Source organism: Chiloscyllium plagiosum, chromosome 34 (genome assembly GCF_004010195.1).
Source record: "Chiloscyllium plagiosum isolate BGI_BamShark_2017 chromosome 34, ASM401019v2, whole genome shotgun sequence".
In the NCBI taxonomy this organism is placed as follows: Eukaryota; Metazoa; Chordata; class Chondrichthyes; order Orectolobiformes; family Hemiscylliidae; genus Chiloscyllium; species Chiloscyllium plagiosum.
In genome coordinates, this window is record NC_057743.1 from 30,191,419 (window position 1) to 30,214,211 (window position 22,793).

The 22,793-nt window shown below is 40.5% G+C and overlaps 1 protein-coding gene across 15 annotated transcripts in view; it reads right to left on the reverse strand.

Annotated features, from left to right (window-relative positions):
• Positions 1-22,793, reverse strand: part of prdm16 (PR domain containing 16) — a 716,909-nt gene that overhangs the window by 93,707 nt on the left and 600,409 nt on the right. Inside the window, exon 1 of one of the 15 annotated variants that reach the window (XM_043676063.1) lies at positions 1,223-1,388. The exons of the other annotated variants lie outside the window; for them this stretch is intronic. The gene's annotated coding sequence lies outside the window, so the exon portion shown is untranslated. Of the gene's footprint in view, positions 1-1,222; positions 1,389-22,793 lie in introns of those variants that run through there. 15 annotated transcript variants of the gene reach the window in all.

A 22,793-nucleotide genomic window follows, 5' to 3' on the forward strand; every position in this document is an offset into this window, starting at 1 on the left:
ACAAAGACCGTTTCTCTTTACAATAGAAAACTACATTCTGGCTCCGTGGTGGCATATCTGTCAATTTGTTATTTTTAAATACAATTTGTCAAAATTCAAGAAACAAACAAATTCTCTCTCCTCAATATTTACTTTAACCAGCTTTCAGCTTAAAGACTCATTCAGTAACAATGTTAAATTCAAAATAATAAATGATGCGTTTCGTAGAAATTTGTTCAGCTAATCACCAGCAGCAAAAGAAGAGGGTGTCACACTCCTATCCTAACTCGGAGCTGAAGTGTCGCAGAATTTCCAGCTTTTCTGTTGAAGATTCAGGGCAAGTTGCAGATTCTGTGGTGTTTTAGTAAGGGGGTGAGCATTTGTAACTGTCCCATGTCCCAAGTATGTCCACAGTCTGAAACTACTATTCCTCGTCCCTACTTCCCTGAATATCCAAACGGAATCAGAGGGTGACCTAACTGCAATGCCAGCACATTCACACCACCCCATGTTAACACCTACCCAGCCTCCACCAGCACCTTCCTATTATTGGATCATTGCTTTTTGCTGAAGTTCGATATTTTATAAATGTTTCTCGTGAGGGATCAGACCATTAGAAAACTACAGCGACGTAAATGTCCAGTTGCAAATTTTAGGTACCACATAGATCTTCCTCAAATAATGTCCCAGCTGGAGTGAGGGCTGCGGGTAGTAATATCACAGTAACATATGGCCATTCGTGGCATTTAGGTCCTTTAATAAGTTGCACTTTGTGCATGTGAAGCATTTCCATTCAACATTTTCTGATTTCCAATGATGCTTAACAACAGTTAAAAGATGGTCGAATAAACCCTGTATATCACAACAATGCCTGAATAATTCCACATACTTAGAGATGTATATGTGTGTATATTCCAAAATTAGTTTTGAAATCCCACTGCAGGGCGAAAGAAAGCTCGTTGTGTTTTTTGTAAGTGACAACTCTGGACTAAAGCAGGATGATTGAAAGCAAAGCAATAAACAGTAAAAAGCCAAAACAGCAAAATCCATTCGTTAAGGGGTCCCCAACACAATGAACTCTCTGCATACTGACTTGCAACGCACAGAAGAAAGTCTCTTCATGGGTTTTGAGTCCACAATTTATAAAAGTGAATAAAAGCACAAACTGTTTCTCAAAGTGACCCGCGGGCTACACTAGATTCTTCCTCAAGCAGCACTCAGAATAAAATCAGAAATTGCTGACCTGTGTTTGTACTTAAAGATGTGGAACTCTGCTACTGTGGGCCTCAGAGAGCTGGACTTGTTTGAATGCTCTCCGGATAGATAAGTTTCAACCTATTGGACAGCTCAGAGAACTCCAGTGCACACAGAGTTGAAACGGGCCCCTGTTCAGCAATATAGACAGAGCCTCCAGCCCTCTTGACCAGCTCTTCAACCCTTTCTTTCCCTGTGCTGGTGAAGTTTTATCTTTCTGCCTCTCTCTCTCTCTCTCTCCCTCTCTCTCGGAGATCTGCTGAGTGGTTTTGAAAGCACATTCTGTCACTCCCACTAATCACATCAGCTAGGCTTGACCTCTGAACCTTTCCGACATTGCGTCTCTATTACCAAGAGATTGCGACACCAAGACCATTCATAAAATCAGCAAGTTAAAATGAGTGCATCAGTCCTGGCACAGTGGAAATAAAAGACTTGCCCCCATGTCATTTAACAGATCTACTTGCCACAAGAAAAAAGTTGAGTTCAAATAGAAGTTGAAGAACACTGTCAATCCATTGCTTTCATTTTAAGACCATAAGATGTCTTCTAGTCAAATCAAAACAATGAAAAAAAATTAATGTTTCTTAGCCAATAACCTGAACAGTCGCAACAGACAAATGAAAGCCACAGTGACAATCATGAACAAGGAACAAGAGACTGATAGATGATTGATATGCTCATGGGTGAAGTCCTTGACTTTAAGCATTTTAGTCAGATAATAATATATAAAGCATGGAATAATTGGTATGTAATCGATTCTTAATATTCCCGATAGACCTGAAAAATACAAAACTGAGCATTGACATAAAAAATACAGAGGTTCCATGACACAGCTTGTTTGTGTGCTGTGAGAAGATTCTGTCCTGAGGTGAGAGGGTTTGAGACATGACTATGGCCACTGCAGTGTTAACTGTCTGTTTCTTTATACCCTCTGAAACATTTGTGAGCAAAATCAATGTTTTGACGCCTGCAAATTCCAGGCGTCAAATTTTATTGAAACATTGCATTGCAAGCACTCTTTTTTTTATTAAAAACCAAATTAAAACTCTGAAATCAAGCAGGACAAAATTTCTGGCTCTTCAACACAACCGCCAACAGGTGATCATCAGACAGATAAAACAAGAAGGGAGGAGGAGGAGATTAGAAATCTACTCCCGCACCAAGCAGAACCCCAATCTCGAGGCTGCAGGAAAGGTCACAAAGGCAATTAATTGCCTTCAGCAAAAAAAACCCAAAAGATCTGCGGCTGCTGGAAATCAGGTACAAAAACATAAACATAAATTGCTGGGTAAACTCAGCAAGTCTGGTAGCATCTCTGGAGAGAAAGCAGAGTCAATGTTTCAGGTCCAGTGAAGAAGGGTCACTGGACCCAAACCATTAGCTCTGATTTCTCTTCATAGATGCTTCCAGACCTGCTGAGTTTTCCAGCAATTGCTTTCATTTTTGTTTCCAATTACTTTCAACAACTAATTAGGGCAAGGTAACTATTCAACATCATCAGAAGTGAGGAGCAACAGTGTTTAGATTTATCAGGGTGTTTGGCGTATATATACATATATATATTATATATATACATATATATATACACATACACACATTTTCAATTTCTGAGGCTTTTTTGACATCGGATCTTCGTTCTCCCCTCTTAATCAAAAAGTGGGCTCCTCACTTGGACACATAGAGACCTATTATTTCCATGTTTAGAAGGCCATTCCTTCCAAGTTAAATTCAGGTAGCGCTCCTTTGCAAGTCAGAAATTAGACAAATAACAAAAATAAATTGCAGAGAACAATGTCAGAAATAGAAGGGGAAAGTTCTGAAAATGGACAGTAGGCCTCCCAGTCTGAGAAAGAAAGGCAGTTTAATCCTTCACGTGAGAATCTTTCTCTTCACGCAAATAAAGTGTTGACAGGAATTGTTAAACTGTCTTTTCTCTTTTACAGGAGTAAATAGGCCACTGTCAGTTATTGGGTTTTAATATATAAGATAGTGCCAGGGCTGGGAGGGAGACTTAAGAATCTTGGTCTACTTAGTTATTTAGTAGCAAGGAAGCTGCAACTACAAAAATAAATATACAAAACTGCAAGAAAAAAACACATCTTGTTGAATGGAAAATATACAAAGGAGAGCGACAAAGATCATTAGAGCTTCATTAAGTAAGAATAGGAAGACACATGCAAGAGTTTCAAAACTGACACAAAAAATACAACTTTATGAGGAAGAGGATGGTTGTCAGGAATGATTTGGGATTCTTGAAAACCAATAACAGGGACATTGTTAATGAAAATAAGTGACAGATAACCAATGTGCTAATTACTTAGTATCAATAATTACAGCAGAGGAAGAGGCCTAACAGATATCCTGAAGAAACTACTTTTGAATCATGACGGTTCTCAAACAAATTAATGTCAGCACTAAAAGGTATAGTTGCCAAAGTTCCACTCTCTCGTTAAAGAGAGATGACTGGTGGTGGTTTAACCTGAGGACCATCATGTCTCAGGCGAAGGAGAATTTGAGGAGAATCCTTCATGGTTACTTCAGCCTGTGTGGGAATTGAACCCACACTGTTGGTGTCTAACATCACAACCAACTATCCAGCCAACTGAACTAACCAACCTCCAATGTAATCAAAAAACAGCAATGAGGAAATAATGGAATTAAAGAGAGAAAAATCCTTTGGATCAAGTGATTTTCATATAAAGCTTTTATTGATGAGAAAATCACACGTTCTCAAAATCATTATTCTTCATGGCATCACTCAGTAGGCCAGCATTTATTGCTCACCCTGAATTGCCAGGGAGAACATGGCTGTGAGCAACCAGTACTGTTAGGGGCAGAGTTCCACAAGTTTGGTCCATGGATAATAAAGGAATATCGAATTCCAAATCAGGGTCAGGTGTGCTTTGGAATGAAACTTTCCAGAGTTTTTGTTGCTCCTGCCTCCGCTTGGGGTAAATGCCCAAATTATAATCTTTCTCAAGTCCTCTCGATTTGGTACCATTCCTTCAGTAGGGAACACTGCCACTCCACCATTTAAGAAAGGTGGCAGGGGGAAATCAGGAAACTGTAGACAAATTAGAATAACATCTATGATTGAGAAATTGACAAAATATTTAATAAGGGACAGGGTGACTAAACATCTTGAAAATATTCAGCTGATCAGAGCTGCATCGCAGATTTCTAAATGGAATATCACGTCTGATGAAAGTTCTGAAGAAGCGTCACACTGGACTCGAAATGTTAATTCTGTTTCTCTGTCCACAGATGCTTCCAGACCTGCTAAAGCTGAAGTCTAAAGTTGAAGGCAAATTATTGATGTAACTGGGAAATTACCTGCAGAGGTAGGAAACAGAGTGTAGGAATAATGGTTAGGGTGCTTCAACTGACAGGTTATAGTAAAAAAAAATCGAAATTGCTGGAAAAACATAGCAGGTCTGACAGCATCTGTGGAGAGAGAAACATAATTAGTGTTTCCAATCCAGTGACTCTCTTTTTAGAACAGTCGTTACTGGTTTCTCCCAGTTTGGTGTACTGGGGCCTAAACTAGTCAATAACAACTTAGAATCGACGTTTCGGGCACGTCGATTCTCCTGTTCCCTGGATGCTGCCTGACCTGCTGCGCTTTTCCAGCAACACATTTCCAGCTCTGATCTCCAGCATCTGCAGACCTCACTTTCTCCTCAATAACAACTTAGATAATGAGATAGAAAGCGACACATACAAAGTTGACAATGACACAAAGGTAGGTAGCATCATAAACAGTGTAGATGGAAGAATAAACGTTGAAACAGATATTGATGCGTGTTGATGCGTTATGCAAATGGGCAAATGTATTCCATTATAAGCAAATGTGAAGCCATTCAGCTTGACCTTAAAATGCTAAACCAGATTATTTTCTAATTGATGAAAAGCTAGAAACAATGGAAGTTCAAATAGACTTGGGGATCAGGTGGATGGATAATTGAAATTTAATGAAGGGGGATAGAAAATAATCCAAATATCTGGAGATTAGAATACATGGGGATCAAAGTCTTGTTTTACCACACAGAACCCTGCTTAGGTCCCATGCAGAGAACTCTAAGGGAATTTGGGCACTATACCTGTGGAAGTATAAGTTGATCTTGGAGAGAGAGCAGTGTAGATTTACTATAATGATCATTACATACCAATGAAAGATTACACAAACTGGCATTTATTAACTGGGATTTTGAAGGTTAAGGGATGATTTTATTAATTTTTTTTCCAGATATTAAGGGAACCCAACAGGGAAAGTAAGGAGAAACAAATTTCTACTGGCTAGAAAGTCAGGATACAAAGGCAGAGCCTAATAATTAGTCAGATTTTCCAGGCGTGAAGTTCGAAGGATGTTCTACACACTAATAATAGTAGAACATTGGAACTCTTTTCTGCAAATGGCAGTTGATGTGAGATCAATGATCGATTGTAAACCTGAGATTGACAGACTTTCGCTAACCAAAGGTGTTAAGATGTATGGGAGGAAGGTGAATAATTGAGTTAGGTCACATATGTCAGCCACGATCTCAATGAATGGTGAGAAACAGACTTGAGTTACGATATGACCTAGTCCCATTCCTATTTTCCACATGGTTATGGGAGACTGTGAACATACAAGATTTCTATTTGAGCCACTTACAAAGGCAGTTTCAATGTTAAGTGCTGACTCAAAATCAATAAATTACAGACAACAGGAAATTGAACAGGAAACACAATGAGACAGGCTGATAATGCTAATATTTCACCTGCTAAAGTAAATGGATATAGCCATGGACTGAATGAATTTTACAAAACATTTGAAGTAACCAGCCAAGCTTTGGAATCTTTAAAAGCCTTCACTCCTGTAAGACAGAACTGAGAGGTATCCCTGTGCAGACATGGGATTGTGATAATCAAATGCCACTTATATGACCAACAAATCAACCAGAGCACAGTTTATGTTTGAACGGTAGTCGCTGTCTTAAATCTGATAATGGTTGCTTAGTATTTGTGTGGCTTTGGAAGAGGAACACAGAAAGGCAGTGGTGGAGAGGGGGTTTGCCGTGTCCCATAAAAGTAGAGATGAGAGACAGCTGGCAATCCAAAGGAAAGAATAATGATGGTAATATTCAGAACTTCATCTTAAACTACACACAGGGACCTTTTATTAGTTGGATCCATAATGTCATTCTGTAAGAACCAGTGAATAAATACTTAGCACATTTAAAATAAACTCGTTTCTCCTCCAGTTTAGCTACTAGTGCATTATGTAATGTCAGGGTCTGTGTGTTTGAGGAGTGGGTTTTAAATAATACATTGGGGTCTTCACTATCGAAATCCCTTGGTTATATGGAATATATTATACAGAGAATTTACAGCTTAGAAATGTGTGAGGTGACCTAATTGTGACATATAGGATTCTTAAGGTTCTAGACAGGGTAAAAGCTGAAAGGATGTTATTCCTCATGGGAGATTCTAGGACCAGAGGGCATAATCTCAGAAATAAGGACAATAATTTCAGACTGAGATGAGGAGGATTTTTTTCTCTCAGATGTTTGTGAGTCTTTTGAACTCCTTGCCACAGAGAGCTGTAGGAGCAGAGTCCTTGTATATATCTTAGGCTGAGACAGATTCTTGATCATGGGGAAATCAAGAATTTTGGGGAAATGATAGGAAAGTGGATGCAAGCAGTGTTAGGTTAGTCATGAACCTTTTGAACAGTAGAGCAGATTCCTTATTCCTGTTCCTATTCCTTATGGTCTTAGCCTATTTGGTCTATGCCAGTGTCTATGTATTGCACAAGCCTTCTCCCACCCCTCTTAACTCAACTCCATTAACATATCTCTCTATTTCTTTTCCTTTTATGATCCAGCATCCCTTTAAATGTATCTACATCATTATTTCAAGTGATAGCATTCTAATCGGTGTCAGGATAAAGATATTTGATTCTTAAATTCTTTATTGAATTTATTAGTGAGCATATTTTATTTATGGCCCCTAGTTTTGGATTGCCAAGCAGTGACAAAAATTGGGCTGAATTTTATGTTGCCCCACTGGGGTTTTGTTTTTAGCCTTCATAAGATGTGAGCATCACTGGCGAGGCCAGCATTTACTGCCCAGATAGCAGTTAGGAGTCAACCACATCACTATGGGTCTGGAGTTGCATGTAGGCTAGACCAGATCAGGAAGGCAGATTTCCTTCCCGAAAGGACATTAGTGATCCAGATGGGTTTTTACAATAATCAACGGTGGTTACTTAGTCATCATTAGGGTAAGTCTTTTTTTTTAAATTGAATCTCACCATTTGAAATAGCAAATGACTGGCCACTTAAGGGTTTCATTACCATAATGTACCCATGCAGAGGGAAGGTCCAAACTCTGCTTGAAGCTGTGAGGACCAATATTGGATAAACCTGTGTTGGGGTTGTGGAGGGGGCTCCTTTGCAGGTCGTCTGGGCCTTCCCCCCTCCCCCTCCCCCTCTTAAAGGCTATCTGCTTATTTAAACCTCACCACAGCCTCTCGGACCCAGCCCGATACTGACTCATCCCAATCACTGAAACTCACACCTTCGACCTACCTAGGCTCTTTGTCATGATGGAACTGCCTGTAGTTCCTGACTAGACTGCTTCTCTCATGATGCACGTTTGAATTTGGACAGAAATAGGCCATTCAGCCCTTCGAGCTTGCTCCATCAGGCATAGCTGATTTGTTAATGTTCCAAATTCTGTATTCCCACCTATCCCTAATAACATTTGGATCTCTTGCCAAACAAGAACAACCTTAGAAATGTGTGTATAAACTCCAATCAAATCACCTATTGGTGTTTTGAACTCGATTGAAAGAAGGTTAGCCTGTCCAATCTTTCCTCACAAGACCAAGCACTCACTCTTGGTACCAACATAATAAACTTCCCCTGAACTACCTCTAACACGTTTACGTCCCTCCTTAAATAATGAGGCAAAAACTGGAGGCAATTTTTGAGATGTCTTCGCACAAATGTCTTGTATAAATGATGCATAATATTTTTACTTTTATGAGCAATTTCTCTCATAATAAAGACTAGCCTCCAATTGGCCTTCCTGGGTTAAATGTCTTCTGGAAACCCAAGTACAGTACATTGATGGGCTTCCCTCTAACCACAGCACGTGTTACTCGTTCAAGCAATTCCAGTAAATTGGTTATGCAGGATTTTCATTTTGTGCTGTGTCTTCCTGATTATCTTCAGTTTTTCCAAGTGCCCAGTTAGAATCTCCTTAACTATCGATTCTAGCATGACAAATGTCAAGTTAACTGGCCAAACCTTCTCAAAGACAATGGTTTCAACCTGTTCAGTCTTTCTTGATAATTAAGCACAAATCCATAAGCTGGCACTCTAGTGTGATACTGAGTGAGTGCTGTAGTGTTGGCAGTGATATCTTTGAGATAACATATAAAATCAAGGGACTGTATGCTCTCTGAGGTGGATACAGAAGAGCCCACTATTTCAAAGAATAGGGAGATTGTTCTTAGCATCCCTGCAGTGTGGAAACAGGCCATTAGGCCCAAAAGGTCCACACCGACCCTCTGAAGAGTAACCCACCTAGACCCATTCCCCTACCCTACCACTCTACATTTATCCCTGACTAATGCACCTACCCTACACAACCCTGAACACTATGGGCAATTTAGCATGGTCAACTCACCAAACCTGCACATCTTTGGATTGTGGGAGGAAACTGGAGCACACAGAGGAAACCCACACAGACACGGGAATAGCGTGCAAACTCCACACAGACAGTCACCCAAGGCTGCAATCAAACCTGGGTCCCTGACACTGTGAGGCAGCGCTGCTAACCATGGAGCAACTGTGCAGTTCTTGGTGCTCGAGCCAATATTTTTCCATTCATCAATGTTAAAAAAAACTGTTTATGTAACCTTGTTGTGTGCAAACTGATGATTGCTTTTCCTGCATTACAGCAGTGAATATACTTCAATCGTACTTCAACAGCTGTAAAGTGCTTTGGGACATCCTGAGGTCATGATTAGAGCTATATAAACATGAATCTATCTATCTTACTTTCGAACAGCTTAGAATAGTATTTGAGGCCTAACCTGAGATATCCCTCATTACACAGCTTCTTTTATCATCAACACTTTACATCCCTTGCTGGCTGAATAAAGATACAACAAATCTCTAGTTGCTTACATTATAATTGTGTTCATTCATATCTTGAACACATTGCTATACTAGACCTTCAGCCAAAATCATGAATCTCTATTATCGACCTATTTCTATTATCTACCAAGGAAGTACAGAATCACATCTACAAAGAGAATGAATGAGAGCTGCATAGTAGCCATCAATGTATAAGTGTCGATTAAGCATTTTCTTTATGGTTCTCACCCCCACTTCCAAAAAACCTTTATGAAATTTGTGACTTTAATTTCACAAGATGAGGACTCAATCTGAGAAATACAATGTTGCATGTCTGGGCAGAATCCCTGGAATGAAAAGGAAACCAAACTCATCCACAGTGTACAGAATGGGTGAAGAGACTTTGTGATTGGAGTACAGTAGTACAGGACTCAGGCCCAATGTTGCTGCAATATAGCGCTCAATGATGTATCTTCTGTCAGCAGAGGTATAGCTGTTTAAAGAGGGAGAAGGTGGGAGGGACATCAGGAGCATTTCTGAGATTTGGAATTTTCTGGAATCCAGATCATGGTCTTGGCTCATGTCAAAAATATTAATGACCGGGGCCATGTTTAATTTACCACCATATCAACAGCATTCCCCCTACATCAGCTCCTCAGAAACTGCCCTCTGCTTTCTTGGCACATCGCATTAATAGTGAGGGGATATTGTTAGTTATCAGGTATTAAAGTTGTGCATGACCACACACACCATGATCGGGATAACATTTAGGCTTGGATTGATTAAGTGCAAGCAACAGTTACGTCATACAAATGCCAGGCATAACCATTTCTGACAAGAGAGAATCTAACCTTCTTTCCTTGACATTTATTGGTATTACCATCACTGAATTCTCCTCACTATCAATATCCTGAGGGTTATCATTGACTAGAAACTTAACTGGACAAGACATAAATATTGTTGCCACAACAGCAGATCAAAGATTGGGAATTCTGCGGCAAGCAACTTAATTCCTAATTCCCCGGCGTAATGTCCACCATCTATGAGGCAGAAGGATTGTGATGGAATTCCCTCCATTTGCCTGGATGGGTGCAACTCCAAACATATCCAGTAAGATCAGCATCATCCAGGTCAAAGCAAATCTGCTTGTGATCAGCATCCCAGCCACCACTGTAAACATTCTGCTAATGACACACAGTGGCAGCAGCTTGTAGCATCTGCATGATGCAACACTGGACAAAGTTCCTTGCTTAGCATCTGCAAACCCGTGAGCTCTACCACCCAGAAAAAAACAGGAATAGCAGAACTGCAAGGTTCCCTTTCAAACCGTCAAGCTTATCACCACACTAGATCAAAATCCTGGAAATTCCTTGCTAAAAGCACTGTGGGCGTCTGTAAACCACATGGACAGTAGGGCTTCAAAAAGGCTATGCCCCACTACCTTCTCAAGTGTAGTTAGGGATGAGAAATAAATGGTGGTCTAACCACTGATGATCACACCCACGAATGTGTAAAGGAAAACATCTCAGTTAACCACATATTGTGAACTTGAAGTCCTCTCCAAAAGAACTACTTGGTTTATTTGTATTTTTTATTTGTCCTTTGACTCTGCTCCAATCTTCATCATCTTTTATCTGTCCAAAGCACTTTTAAAATGTGAACAAGGGAACTGCCTGTTGTAACGAAATATGGAGAACTGAAGCTTTGCCCAGAACACTGATTTCCAAATACTTTCCAAACGTTTCACATGGTTACTTACAAACTAGCTCTGATCGTCCAATCACAGTGTCAAACTAGATTTAATTCAAGCTTCAACTGGTCTTTACCCAAGTTGTAGAATTGTAAATATAAAACCAAACTCGGCTTCTGACACAGAAAATCCAATCGTCCTTACCCTCTTATGCTGAGGGAGCCCTGGCCTGGTATTAACTCAGTCCCAATTTGTCCAACTGAGGGATTCATTACACCTGACTTTAACCACAATGCCCCCACTCATAGTAAACCCCATTGCCACCTATCAACACCCATCGAGCTCACTGGATTCAGTGCACTGGTATCAAAACATCCATATATACTTCAGTGATTAAACAACTGGTATCTGGTCACTTACAGTTCAAACATACAGGGTGTCAGCGCCAATCTATCGGTATTTTTGTAGTGTTTACTCAGCTGTGCTATTTACTTTTTCCCATTGTACCCAGCTTGCCATATGCGAATGGAGCTGCTCTGGTTTTGTTTAAGTTTGGTTTTGCTTACACTATTATTAATCATGCCCTTCCTGATCTCACCCACAGGACCTCATTGCTAAATAGCTGTTTACTGTAGAGTCGCCTCACCCAGTGCAAAGATGTTAAACAAACAGAAAAAGAGAATTTTACACACCATCAAAAATTGTTCTGTCCTTTACAAAATGGTTCATACTTTTTAAAGCAGGAACCCATTTGCAAATGCATTCCACCTTTCATGTGCTCCAAACGACAAATGTTTTATGGATTGTTTTTGATGTGCAGTCACTGTACTGATGTCGGCAAATGCAGCAGTCAGCTTTCACAAAGAAAGATCTCTCAAGCAGGAAATTACTTGTAAATATGGTTTGCAGTATTAGTTGGTGGGGATAGGGGGGGTTGAAAGATGGATACTGGGCACTGAACAAACTCTTCTTTGAATATTCCCAGTGATATAAACATAAAAGTATCACTTTCACTTGAACAGGCAGAGCTACCAATTGAACACCACATCTGAAAGTGATACCTCCGACAATACAGCATTCCCTCAGGATTCAGTTGATTTCTTCAACTGAAATTATGCTGAAGCCTGTACTGCAGTCTGTGTGACCAATACAGCCCTTTTTAGATGTGTTAGACCTTTTGTCTGATCATATAAATTCAGCCTTTCTGTTTTGAAATGGCAGTTAGCAAATATTTGGTGAATTTAGCAAATATGACTTCTGCTCAAAACGTCGATTTTCCTGCTCCTCGGATGCTGCCTGACTTGCTGTGCTTTTCCAGCACTACTCTAATCTTGACTCTAATTTCCAGCATCTAAAGTATCCACTTTCACCTAAATATTTGGTTTGTTTGGTGTTCCAGAAAACATCAAGCAAACTGTATCTTTAATCTGCTTCAGTCTGTATACCGATATAGAATTATACCAAACGGTCCATAAATAGATTTAACAACTCTATGGTCTTTTCAGTTCATTGGAGGGTTGTAGAGATAATTGCACAGACGTACAAAGACACACAGATACTTAGAAAGTGATACACATATAGGTGGCAAAGGAGATGGACACAAAGCGATTGTGAGGTTAACAGATGCATTGCGAGGGAACGACATACACTAAGACTTGAAGTAGCGCAGATGTAATAAGTAATGGACTTAATGGCAACAAGAGAAAGAAAGAGAAGGAAAGCATTGGGTGATGTAAAGGGCTCATTTTAACCTATCTTGTAGGAAATTGATAGGATCAGATTGGTCGCTGATTCTACACTTGCCCCAATTTGCCTTTACACCCCCCCGGAGAATCAGAGAAGGACCAAAAAAAAGCATACCCACAGTGAAAGCATCGACTTGCATTTATATAGCCCTTCTGGTGTAGTGGGGTACCCCAAAGTATTTCACTGAAGCATTATCAAAGAAAATTTCTCATTTTCTATCAAAGAAGAGATATTACAGCCAATGACCAAAAGCATGATCAAACAGGTAGGTGTAAGGAGCAGCATAAAGGAGGAGAGAAAATTAGAGAGTTGGAGAGGACTAGGAGGTGAGTTCCAAAGTTCAGGGCTTTTGTTGATGGAAGTACTGCTGCTAATGGAAAAGCGATTAAAATTGTAGTGGTTATAATGAGATCAGCCAGCTGGACCTCATAGAGTATGACACCCCTGATGGTCCGATCAGGGAACCCTGGCTGACAGATAAAAGCAGGAGTGTCAGAGGTTCTGTTCATTCTGAGAGCTGGCTCTGAGGGAGCTGGATCAATGGCGAGGACTCTCTATGTGTAAATAAAGGATGACTTGAGATGTGATACTGTAGAGTTATTTCAAAAATCATGTTGCTCAAGACCAGAATTAGAGAAGGACATAGATGTCTGAGAGGACTGTGGGCTGGAAGTAATTACCAAGATAGGAACAAGTACAGCAAAAGAGAGATTTGAAAATGATAATGACTTCAAAATGAAGGTGTTATTTGACAAAGAGTAAATGCGTGTTAATAAAAGCATTGGCGATGGGTAAATGGGACTTGATGTGAGTTAGGGCTTGGCTAGTAGAGTTTTGGTTGGTCTTAAGTTTACTTTGAAGTTGTCCTGAAATGTAATGAAATGACCAAGTTCGAGGTAACTGTTACAGAAGGTAAAGATTCTGAAAGAGTTAATATTGGAGACTAAATTAATTTCCATCCAATCTGACCAAGTTTTAAGAACTTAGGTGAGGAAAGGCAGAACATTTTAGGATTATATTGCGTAAAAACTCATATCCCATATCTCCCAACAATCTTTGTAACATTGTCTAACTCATTAATGTAAGTACCAGGTAGTTATGCAATAAACTACATCCTGTTTTACACAAGAATCTCTTCCAATTAACATTCTTGTGTTTTTTCTTTTCTCCACCAGTCCGAACCAAATAGCCTTTAGATTCAATCAAGGAACATGGTTAATGGTAGCAATCTAACCCAACTGCAAGCTTTGTCGTGATTGGTGCATTGTAGCACGTAAAACTGTAATAAAAGGGATGGTTAAGGATTTCAGAAGCTAAGGGTGGAACACTGAAACAGGAAAGAAAATGGAATGTTCCAGAGTGAGATACATAGAAGGACAAAGAGCTGGAGGTACACACTTGGACAGAGATAGACAGAGGAGCAAACTGTGAATTAAACTGAAATGCTGGAGGGAGTCATGTTATTGATTAAATTCACTAATTGGATATGCAACTGAATGGACGTGGTGTTTGGTCACATGTCAATGCACCAGTGCTTTAACTTTACAATTCTTTGTTTGAATGGTTCTGGTGATACCACTTACATAAAAAGAAAGAAACCCATTAGAACACAAGGTCTCAATTTCAAATAACAAACCAAACAGAAAGTGAAGAGATGGTCTCCATTAAGTAAAACCGCAGAATTAACTCATTGTATAAACTTCATGTGAGTTTATGATTTATTTGGAATGTCAATATCAATTTGTCAGTCTTGGTAATTTCAGCCACTAATTTTAAGAAAAACAAAACAAACTAACGAGATGAAGGAAAAATAGATTTTGATTTAAGCTGTGGCCAACACGGCAACTGAAATATTGCAGTATTTTATTTTTATATTAAGAAAGATAAATGATCCTAATTGTGTTAATTGCTCCGAATATCCCTGAGCCTTTTCAAGGCACGTGGGGTGTGATCATTATCTCTGTGAAATGGAGACTCTGGGCAGTCAGGTTTCTGTCTTGTAATCAGCAGCAGCTGCTTTGCGAGCAGAGGATTTGGTTAAGAGCCACACTGGTTCTGTATATGAATTTGCAAGTGTGTTTAAACTGGTAAAATTTAGGCAGACAAACACAAACCATTTTCACTTACAATCATTATTTGGGTCAGTCAGAAGCACCCTGACCACTGAATCAGAAAACTGTGAATTCAAGCTCCACTTCAAGGCTTTCCCACCTTGCTTTTGGTTGACACTCTGCAGTGTTCCACGTGGAGGACTTTGGGAGGGAGACTAAACTGAAGTCTGATTCTGTTTCCATGGTTCAGGCAGACACAAAAGAGCAGAATTAATTGTTGGAAGAACAGGAAATTCTCCTGTTTCCCTAATCAACATTCTCTATCCATTCAACATCATCAATATTGTATCAGATGGTTATTCATCTCATTTGCTGTGTTTGTGACCCTGCTGCTGGGCTCATCTGCATAATTTCATCCATTAAACACGTTCAAACCAGAATCCACCATCATCTGTAATATCCTATTTTAGAACATATTATTTACTTCTATTAGCTCCCATGCAAACAAAATTGAGTGGTGTTTATTGATATTCCCCTTAACCCACAATTTTCTTGTGCCTTATTTTGGTTGAGATGTAAACTTACATCCCATCTGCTCTCGCACAAGAAAGATTTATTGAAGGAGAGGAAGTGAGTTTTCCTTGGCTATGTTTCTCCAGAAAAGAATTGACTGAAGCCTGTTATTTGTTCATGTAACTTGTTGCTGCTTTTGGGACTCTGCTGTGTGCAGATTGGCTGCTGTCTCTCCCTCTACAGAAGTGTGGCTAAACCTTAGACAAACTTCACTGGCTGTGAAGGACTCAGGACTTCTCGAGCTGGTGAAAGGTGCCAGAAGATGAGAGTTCCTGCTTCCTTCTTAGCAGAGGATGAAAATGTAACTTATACACTTTGTTTGCAATTATTTCAACATGGAGAGATTGATGACAGCCACATCATCAGGAAAACAAACTGCCCCATTAGATGTTCTTCTTATTAGTTGACTGTCATTTTAACTGATAGGTACACGTCACTTTCTCCAGTTCTGTACCTGTGTAGAAATGGCATGCTGCGAATGAATTGAGGGGAGGGATGAGTTTGTGGGTATGTTATTGGATTAGCAATTCCAGAACCCCAAGATAATGTTCTGGGAACATAGGTTCAAATCTCACCATGGCAAATAATGAAATTTGAATTCAATAAAAATCTGGAAAGAAAGCTGGCCTAATGGAGTCCATGTATCCATTGTCAGTACAGTGGCTCAGTGGTTAGCACTGCTGCCTCACAGTGCCAGGGACCCGGGTTCGATTCTAGCTTCGGGCAACTGTCTGTGTGGAGTTTGCACATTCTCCCCGTGTCTGCGTGGGTTTCCCCCCACAATCCAAAGATATGCAGATCAGGTGGATTGGCCATTCTAAATTGTCCATAGTGTTAGGTGCATTAGTCAGAGGGCAGTGGGTCTGGGTGGGTTACTTTTCGGAGGGTCGGTGTGGACTTGTTGGGCCGAAGGCCTGTTTCCACACTGTAGGGAATCTAATCTAATGTTCTTTAGGGAAGGAAATCTGCTGTCCTTACTTGGTCTGACCTGCATGGGACTTCTGACCCACAGCAATGTGGTTGACTCTTAACGTTCCTCTGAAATGATCCAGTAACCCACCCAGTTGTTTCAAACCTCTACAAAGTCGGAACAAATCTGTGAAACTGGAAAGATCTCCTAGCTTCAAACTAGGCACTAGAAATGACAACAGCAAACACATGAATGCATAAAAAAACAAAATTACACACAGTAGAAATCCATCGAGGAATTGGAAGGGTATCTGCAAAATGAGTTTTTCCTTCAGAGATTTTCTTAGAGATAATTCTTTGATTGTATGTCCCATCACAGTTTTCCACCTCATGATTAATATGAACCCAAACCTCTGCTGGGAGTGTAGGATTAGTGAATCACTCCCCTTTTCTAATTGCTATGTATGATAGTTCACATAGTTTACCCTGTTTTCATATATTTGTAGTGTAATAATATGCAAAAATGGGACAATATTCTTCAGTATGCTTTATAGAATCTAATAAATAATTCAGATGTCACTTTACTCAGGCAGAAGGGACCACAAGAACTGGCATTCGACAGCAGAGTCCAGACACAAGAACTTTAAGCAGTTGGGTTTGTGAAGCAAACATGCTTTGTGAATGACAGTGTGCACTGTGAACAGCACCAGGGAGCGGTGAAGTTGAAGGAAGCATTCAAGTGGCAAAGACCCAAGATATTTGCCTGCTTTAGGAAAGTCTTGATACAACGTGCAGAAATAAAAACGAAGCCTCAACTCTGTTGTCCGGGAACTTGAATGTTGAAGGGGTTTTGTATAAAGTGGCACTTCCTTGGTCAAACGCCGAAATTATGCAATCCTTCAAGTTGGTACAGGTTTAGCGACAGCATTGGATCCTCAGGTAAAGCACGTAAAACAAACTGGTTGTATAATAGTTTATTGTTCAATAAGTAACTTTCATTTATTTATAATCATATTTTGTCATCCCAGTGATCTGGGTTTAAAGTTCATCTACCAATCAATATCACATTATCTGATCAGGATTTTATGTAATCTTGCTATGCACAAATTGGTCTTTTTTTATTCATTACAGGCACAAAGCAAAGCCATAATTTATTCCTTGAAAAGCTGGTAGTGAGCCATTTTCTTGAATTTCTGCAGTCTGTCTTCCATTCTATTACACAGGGAGATTCAGGATTCTGACCTTGTGGCGATACATGAATCTTAGTATTATTTCTAAGTCAGGGGTGATGTGTGTCTTGGAGAAGAACTTTTAAGTGCTAAAGTTCCCATGCTGAATTCATACTTCTAGGGGGAAGAAGATAGGGTTGAGGAAAGCACTGTTAAAGGAGCTTTGATGAGTTTGCTGTACCTCTATTGTAGATCACTGTAGCCATAATGCGCTGGTAGTGAAGGGATAGAATGTTTAACGTCATGGATGGCATAACAATCAAGTGTCCTGCATTTGTCTTATTCATTCATAGGATGTAGGTTTCATTGGCTGGGCCAATATGTATTGCCTTTGAGAAAATCGTAGCGAGCTGGCTTCTTGAACGTCTCCAGTTCATTTGGTGTAGGTATACCCATGATGCTCATGACATAGGAGGTCCAGAATTTTGACCCAGCAACAATGAAGGAACAAGGATATACATTCTAAATCCTGATGGTGAGTTACTTGCAGGGGAACTTGATGGTGTGTCATGCTACTGCTGGTCTTGTCCTTCTAAATTGTAGAGGTCATGGGTTTCCAAGATGCTGTCTAAGTAGCCTTGGTGAGTTGTTGCTGTGCATCCTGCAGATGGTACACACTGCTGTGACTGAGTGTTGATGGTGGAGGGAGTGAAGTTTTGTGGATGCAATGCCAAACAACTGGGCTGCTTTGTCTTGGTAGTCATCAAACTTCTTGAGTGTTGTTGGAACTGTACTTGTCCAGGAAAGTGGAGAATATTCCATCACACTCCTTGGGCCTTGTAGATGATAGACAGGCTTTGGGGAGTCGCTCATCACAGTATTCCTAACCTTTGAGCTGCTTTTGTAGCAACAGTAATTATATGCCTACTTCAGTTCAGTTTCTAGTGAATGGTAATCCCCTGGATGTTGATAATATACCATTCAATGCCAAGGGCAGTGGTTAGATTCTCTTAATGAAGATAGCCATTGCCTGGCACTTGTGTGGCTCAAATGTTAATTGCCATTTGTCAGCCCAAACTTGGATATTGTCCTGGATTGCTGTATTTGGATATGGAGTGTTTCAGTATCTGAGGAGTCACAAATGGTGCTGAATATTATGCTGCCAGACCTGCTGAGATTTTCCAGCATTTTCTCTTATGGTTTCCCATTGCCTCCAGTTTTGCGAGGGCTCCTTGATGTCACACCAAGTAAAACAATGCTGAGGTATCAAGGGCAGTTCCTCTCACCCCACCTCTGGAATCCAGCTGTTTTATCCACATTTGAACCAGGGCTGTAATGAGGACAGGAGCTGAGTAGCCCTGGAGGAACCCAAACTGAGCAGCAATGAGTAGGTTATTGCTGGGCTGTTCAGTTTGGGTGTTGGTCCAGTGCCCTCAGCCATTTCTGGGTATCATGCTGAGTTAATTGAATTGACTGAAGACTGGCACCTGTGATACTGCAAACCTATGGAGGAGGCTGTGATAGATCTTCCACGTGGCTCTTCTGACTGAAATCTGTTGCAAATACTTCAGCCTTGTCTTTTGCACCGAAATATTAGGCTTCCTCATTTTTGAGGGTGGGTGTACATGTGGAACCTTCTCCAGTTAATTGTTTAATCACCTACAACCATTCATGACTAGATAGAGCAGATCTGTACACTTCAGATGTGAACCACGGGAAGTGGAATTGCATAACATTATCACTTGCTGCTTATGCTTGCCACAAAGGTAGTCATGTTTTGTGGCTTCACCAAATTCACACCTTATTTTCAGTTATGCCTGATGTTGCCCCTTAACCACCCTCCTGCCTGCTTTCTTGAACCAGGGTTCACAGTCGGGATTCATTCGAAGACACCCTGTATTGTGTTATGTGGTATAAGCACCTTGCTAAATGGGATAGATTTTGAAAAGACAAAGCAGCTCAAAATTCCAGAGAAGACCCGAAGCTCCCTGAGGAGACCCCATGCGAGATAAAATTCCTGCAAGTTCTAAGCAGTTTGTAAATAAGTTGTTTGAGTTTAGAACAAGAATCTACCTCGACATTCTAACTCAACAATCATATCTGAATTACTCTGAGATAAACCAGATAAATAAGAAACATAGAAACCCAGGGAATACATAACAAGTGGCAACCTGTGTTATAATCTTTAAGGGAACAGCTTGACCAGAGCTACCATTCTGAATCATCCTCAGGACATGTAGGACTGGTTTTCTTCTTTTTCATGCCTGATCAACATCTTAGTTTTAGAGCCAAGCAGAAATGCTAGAAATACACCAATGGTCTATCTGAGGAGGAGGAATTGGGAATATCACAAACGTAGTGCTTTCATGAGAACTGAGCTTTGACAAAAGACGACAGGACTGGTTCATCTGTCCCTCTGTCACACACTCAAACACTGAAGGATTTTGCACCACTCTCTTTTCAGTTTCCAATCCCAGCTTTTGCTCACTGTTCTATTCTCACTGTCGAACCGGTGTTTGACTCTTTCTCACCAGTATTTCTCGATGTGTTTGGACCCTGTTATATTTGTGGCTGTTTGCCCAAACACGAGAAACTTTGAACAAGAGAAGGGTCCTCAGTGTGATGTAACACTCAGACAGTTCCTTCAGCTTCCATCACAATTTTGGATTCTTGCAGATAAATAGAAAGACTTGCATTTATATAGTGCCTGCTATGACCTCAGGATGTACCAACACATTTTACAAAGACTGACGTCACTATTGCACTGGAGAACTGATGTCATGGTGTTGCTTTGTATGACATTATCACTGTGCTAAATGACTTAGATTTAGAACAGATGTAACAGCTCAAACCTAAGCATCTATGAGGTACACTGTGGATCATTAGCAGCAAAAGAATTCGACTGCATACTAATCTGCAACTTCAGACTCAGCATTTCTCTCTCTCTCTCTCTCTCCTATAATCACCATGCCAGAAGACCAGTTCTGGTTCAGTGAGCAGTGTAGCATAGCATGCCAGGAGCAGCATCAAACATACTAAAAATGAGGTGCCAACTGAAGGCGTACTGAACCATGGATGTAGCATGCCAGGGATAGATTTGAACCATCCCACAATCAATGGTCCAGTCCTGTCACCAGCACTGGTGAAAACGTTGTCCATGGGCACTTCCATCCTGAATAATGAGGGAACTTAGCACATGTGCATAAGAGACAATGATGAAATATTTACAGCCATCTTCCCTCAGAAATGGGAAATGGACAATCAATTTCAGATTCTTCTTGAAGTGCCCAATCATCACTGAAGTAAATATTTAACCAATTTATTGAGAAATGAATGTTGAGAAATGTGTAACGCATAGTAAAGGCTATTGGCCTGAACAACATCCTGCTTGTTGATTCATTCCAACATTACATCATACTGGGGACCCAGACCCCTTCTCTCACTCAAAGTTTCCCTCGTCGAGGCAAACAGCCACAAGTTTAAGGGGGGTCCAAACACATCTAGAAATACTGGTGAGAAAGAGTCTCAGAGATAATAGAACAGTGAGCAAAAGCTGGGAATGGAAATTGAAGGGGCTGTTCTCCCTGGAGTGTCAAAGGCTGAGGGGTGACCTCATAGAAGTTTATAAAATCATGAGGGGCATGGATAGGGTAAATAGACAAGGTCTTTTCCCTGGGGTGGGGGAATCCGGAACTAGAGGGCATAAGTTTAGAGTGAGAGGGGAAAGATATTAAAGGGGCCTAAGAGGCAACTTTTTCACGCAGGTGGTGGTACGTGTATGGAATGAGCTGCCAGAGGAAGTGGTGGAGGTGAATACAATTGCAACATTTAAAAGGCATCTGGATGGGTATATGAATAAGAAGGATTCAGAGGGATATGGGCCAAGTGGGACTAGATTAGGCTGGGATATCTGGTTGGCTTGGACTGAAGGGTCTGTTTCCATGCTGTACATCTCTGTGACTCTATGAGGTGCAAAACCCTTCAGTGCTTGACTATGTGACAGAGTGTCAAAGCTCAGTTCTGATTGAAGGCACTACATTTGTAATATTTACTGATTCCTCCTCTTTCGATGGACCTTTTTTGTATTACTAGCATTTCTGCTTGGCTCTTAAAACTAGATTTTTGATCAGACATGAAAAGAAAGAATGAACCAGTCCTGCATGTCCTTAGGATGCTCCAATGTGCTTTGTGGCCAATGAATGACTTTTTAAGTGTTGCAATGTTACTCTTTGGAAAATGCAACTCAACAGACTCCTACTCTTTGCAATCAAATGAATGAACAGCTATTCTGTTTTTGGGGGTAGACACAGAGTCAGAGGGTCATAGAGATGTACCCCTCTCACCCTAAACCTATGCCCTCTACTTCTGGACTCCACCACCCCAGGGAAAAGACCTTGTCTATTTACCCTATCCATGCCCTTCATGATTTTATAAACCTCTATAAGGTCATCCCTCAGCCTCCGACGCTCCAGGGAAAACAGCCCTAGCTTATTCAACCTTTCCCTATTGCTCAAATCCTCCAACCCTGGCAACATCCTTGTAAATTTTTGCTGAACCCTTTCAAATTTCACAACATCCTTCCAATAGGAAGGAGACCAGAATTGCATACAATATTCCAACAGTGGCCTAACCAATGTCCTGTACAGCCGCAACATGACCTCCCAACTCCTGTACTCAATTACCATTAAGTGTATAAGTCCTGCTAAGATTTGCTTTCCTAAAATGCACACCTCACATTTATCTAAATTAAATTCCATCTACCACTCTTCAGCCCATTGGCCCATCTAGTCCAGATCCCATTATAATCTGAGGTAACCCTCTTCGCTGTCCACTACACCTCCAATTTTGGTGTCATCTGCAAACTTACTAACTATACCTCTTATGCTCGCATCCAAATCATTTACGTAAATGACGAAAAGTAGTGGACCCAGCACCAATCCTTGTGGCACTCCACTGCTCACAGGCTTCCAATCTGAAAAACAATCCTCCACCACAACCCTCTGTCTTCTAACTTTGAGCCAGTTCTGTATCCAAATGGCTAGTTCTCCCTGTATTCCATGAGATCTAACTTTACTAATCAGTCTCCCATGGGGAACCTTGTTGAATGCCTTACTGAAGTCCATATAGATCACATCTACTGCTCTGCCCTCATCAATCCTCTTTGTTACTTCTTCAAAAAACTCAATCACGTTTGTGAGACATGATTTCCCACGCACAAAGTCATGTTGCCTATCCCTAATCAGTTCTTCCTTTCCAAATACATGTACATCCTGACACTCAGAATTCCCTC